Source organism: Triticum aestivum, chromosome 5D (genome assembly GCF_018294505.1).
Source record: "Triticum aestivum cultivar Chinese Spring chromosome 5D, IWGSC CS RefSeq v2.1, whole genome shotgun sequence".
Taxonomy (NCBI): Eukaryota; Viridiplantae; Streptophyta; class Magnoliopsida; order Poales; family Poaceae; genus Triticum; species Triticum aestivum.
The window spans coordinates 500005892-500010422 of NC_057808.1; the positions used below are offsets into that span (position 1 = coordinate 500005892).

Here is a 4531-nt window from a genome sequence, read left to right on the forward strand (position 1 = left end):
AGGAGTATTGGGGATCGGTTAGAAATACCCTAATGCAGCAATTCATGGCTTTGAAAGCTCTGGTAGTAGAAAATTGCACTTCACCGAATTGGAAGCTCCAATATGGCAGTGGGAAGTCATAGTTCATCAAGATGGATGTTTCATTTTGGGTGTACAAAGTTGCAATTCACAGCTGGTTCCACTATCTTTTAATAAGATAATAATAATGTCAAAATGATGCCATGCAAAATAAAAGAGATGTTTCAGCAACTCACAACCGATAAATGATACATTTTGCTTCATATATAGTCACTAATTAGAATCTAAAAGACTTATATTTAGAAACGGAGGGAGTACATGCTAATCGAGCACGCGGCAACACGTATTACAATGACTTACAAGTCACAAGCAAGCAAAGTTAGGACCAGCTACCAATTATTAACTTTAACAACTATACCTGCTACAATGAAGATGACACATGTACGCACCACGAGATCAAATGACGAAGCAACTTCCACATCGGCAGAGGTGATCTGAGAAGAAATAGCACGTTACACGTGCCACGACAACCGACTAACTCGGCGAGCTGCGCAGCTGCAGATAAAATGCATTTTTTTCGTCGGGTAGACTTATTCTAACGGGTATAATACGGTTCCAATATCTTTTAATAAGGTATTACAGTTTCCAAACTTAGAGAAGCCATCGATCTTGTGCAGGCAGTATAAATACACAACAGATGGTGACAGTCTATCTCATCGGTACAGACACATCTTCTATTTAATTAGTTTTTTTAACTAGCGATGGAGTACTCGCCGAAGCAAGCAGTGCTACTGTTCATAGCTCTAGCGTCCGCCATGGCGGTCATGGCCAGAACTCGCAACAGGACTCGTGGACGCCGACAACGCTGCGCGCGCCGACGTGGGCGTAGGGAGGTGACGTGGCGGCCTACGCGCAGTCCTACGCGGAGCAGCGCCACGGCGACCGTAAGAGCATCTTCAGCCGCGCTCCCAACAAGCCCTTCTCAGGCGTTTTTGTCGCGTCGGCGTCCAAAAATCGTTCCAGTCACGTTCCCAGGAGCCCGTTTTTCGCCGGTTTGGGCCGAAACTGACGCCGGCGGACCCAGGCCGAACCCGGCGTGCTGGGGGGCGCCGGGGCGAACGGTTTTTGCGCGAAAGAGCCGCGGGCCAGCCGCGTCAGCGAGACGCCGCCTCATCTTCCCCAAGAGCGCCTCGGTTTCCCGCGGGGAATCAATGACAAGGATGCCGCCGGTCAGCCTTCCATTGATTCCTCACGGGCCGGCGCGTTACGGGCGGCGCGACGACGCCTCGCTCCCGCCACGCGTACACACGGCGCGGGCTATAAAGACCCGCCGCTCCCCCTCGCCGCTGGCCACACTAGCCCGAGCCCAAACCAGCCGCCGCCGAGCTCTGCTCTCTCCCGTCCGCGCCACCGAGCTCTATCTCCCCCATCCTCCCCTTCCCTCCTTCCCTCTCAAGCGATGGCCGGACGCTTCCCCGGCGATGCCGCGGCGGCCAACGGCTTTGGTCGCCGCTCGCTCCAGGCGCCGGAGGCGTGGCTTCTGTTCGAGGCCAACATCCCGGCGCCGCCGGACATGCGCGCCAGGCCAACAGGGTGGAGGCTCAGCAACGGCGGCGTCCCCATCCTCCCGGTGCCCGACGTCGACGCGCGCCCCGACATCTTCGCCACCGTGGTCGACCGCGTGCGGTCGTCCCTGACTGAGGAGCAGCGCGCCCTCCCCCAGTAGGCCGCCGACAACCACGCGGCGTGGGCGGACTATTTCCAGCGGCGGCAGGCACAGCGGCTGGCGTCCACGAACGGGGCGCCGGTGGTGGGGGCATCAAGAACAGCGACGGCCACCGCCTCTGGTGGGGCGTCCCCGGCCGCACACTGCACGGGGTGCTGGAGTACCTCGAGGGCGGCAATAACCCGTCGCTGCCATACCCTACCGCGGCGCCCCCCCCCCCCCCCCCCCCGCCGGAGCGCCGGCCCGTGGGTGCCCAGGAGGTTCGGCTCTTCCTCCTCTTCCTCCTCCCACTCTACTGGCTCGCCGGCACTCTTCGGCGTCAAGCCCGAGCCCGCCGCGGAGACGCCGCTCGGTCGGCGCACCCGCAGCGCCGGCATCGTCATTAACGAGGGCGGCCGGTGCGCCTCCTCCTCGGCTCCTCCGCGCTTCGTCAAGCCGAAGACCGAGCCGGGGCTCGCCGCCGTCAAGCGGGAGCCGGGGCTCCCCGTCGTGAAGACGGAGCCCGGGCTCGCCGACGGCATCAAGGAGGAGGAGCTCGACGACGAGGCGGCCATGAAGTGGGCGCGTGACGACTGGGCGCAGACGGAGCTGCAGCGCCAGATCCTCGCCTTCGAGCGCTTCGAAGCCCGGCGCCGTGGCCGGGACAAGGGAGGCGTCGTCGTCCTCGACGACAACAACGACGACGACGCGCCGCCGCCACCGGTCCGCCTTGGAGACGCCGGACAGGGGTCCAACAGCAGGGGCGGCCGCGCCATCAAGAAGGAGAAGGCCGCCGACGACGACGAGGACGGTGGCGACGTCGGCGACTTCGCCGCGCTCACCGACTTCTTCGCCCCGTAGATGTCTTTTTTTAAATGATTTATGTAAACGCCGAACATGTTGAATATGAATGTCAAGTTAGCCGAATTTATGCCGAATTTGGCCAAACTTTACCGAATTCAGATTTTTTAAAATAAAAAAATACGTGTCTGGTGCGACCCTGGGGCGAGCGGCTGGGAATCCGCTCACCCCGCGCCGATTTTACTGCCGGCTCGTCCCTAGGGGTGCATAAAATCGCCGCCTATGGGGCCAACGGCTGGAGATGCTCTAAGCTGATACATTCTCCGCCGGGCGGTCGGTACGGGGAGAACCTATACGGAGGCGACGGCTTTGGGACCAAAGTGGATGGCGGCGGACGCCGTGTCATCGTGGGTGAAAGAGAACTAGGACTACGACCACGGCAGCAACACCTGCTCTGCGATTTGCGGGCACTACACGCAGGTGGTGTGGCGCAACTCGACGGCCATCGGCTGCGCCCGCGCCGTCTGCGCCAGCGGCAACGGCGTGTTCATCATCTGCAGCTACAGCCCGCCGGGTAACTACCCCGGGGTGAGCCCATACTAGGCTACGTACCGTCGTCGAGTACATGCGTGCATGCGTGCATGCGAGCGTGCATGTATCTACGTACCTTGCAGCGTACTGCATAAATAAAATAATTAAAGTGCGATCGAAATATGTGATAATTAACTAGCCGGCGTTTAGACCGGCTATGGATATGTATTTATTTTTCTGTGAAAGGGCTATGGATATGTATTGTCGTGAATTCACATAAGTTGTGTTATTACATACTCCCTCGATATGTTTTTATTTTTCTGCGAAAGGGCTATGGATATGTATTGTCGTGAATTCACATAAGCTTATTTTAGGATGGAGGGAGTATTATTGTACGTGCAGTGCTTACGGGTGAATATTTATATACTTCCACCATTATGTTGAGTACGGTATTTGTTCCTCGCTCTGGAAAAATTCAGAATAGAAACCCACTAATCAAAATGTCTTTCACTCATTTTATCATCTCTCACACCTTTTCTCTGTGTCGTGCATTTTCTTCTTCGGATCCGATCGAACTTGTACAGACATAATTCATGCTGGCATTATCTTCCTTTTCTTCTGCCCGTCAGTTCTCTCTGGCTCTGCATACATCGTCCCATTCTGTATCGGTTAGGGTTAGGGTTCATACCCTTAATTAAGACCAAGGGGAATACTTACACATTTTCACAAAAATAAATAAATAATATTTACACATTGTCTAGGGGCCGAGTTCTTTTTTATCTCCATATACCATGCACAAGACCTCAAATTCAGACGCAATCGTCCACGTCATACCCTTAAGACCGAGGGGAATGATGGAAGTTATATTGTGTACAGTTTAGCGATAAATCGCATGTAGACATGCAGCCAGGCGAGGTCGGTATCAACACCACTCGTTCCCTCGTGATTAGTGCTACTCTAATACATTGAGTCTGTATACAGATTTCAAGCCACCGTACACCAACTGGTATAGCTAGCGTATTGCCTCTGACTTCTCCAGTAGATGGCCCACAAGCCAGCCTCACGCATTGAAACGAGAGGGGCGTTAATTACACGCCAGCTCCAACGGCTAGCTGCACGCTAATAAATTCTGTGTCAGAGGGATAATTATGCTTGAAACAGATCGGCCGAGGATGCACCGTTTTTGGTGGGCACTTGCGGAAATGGGGCAGCAGAGTTCTATGGAGCAAACAAACTTAAGCATAAACGAATAAAACCATAAGTGCCGAAGAGAGTTGCAGGGACTAGATAAGCAAATTCATAAACAACACACAACGGCGGCAAACATGTTGAATTAATGAGGACTATACCTGGCCATGGGAAGCCCGGCCCGACGCTGCTCCCGGGCCGGGCTCGGGCCTAGATTTTGAGCCCGGGGGCCGGGCCGGGCCCGGGCCCGTCGTTTTTTGCACTTTTCTGAAGGTCGGGCCGGGTCGG

At 55.4% G+C, this 4531-nt stretch overlaps 1 pseudogene; it reads left to right on the forward strand.

The window, feature by feature from the left end:
• The first annotated feature begins 779 nt into the window (after nucleotides 1-779).
• LOC123125760 (pathogenesis-related protein 1-like) lies at nucleotides 780-3127 on the forward strand (annotated as a pseudogene).
• Nucleotides 3128-4531: the final 1404 nt, after the last annotated feature.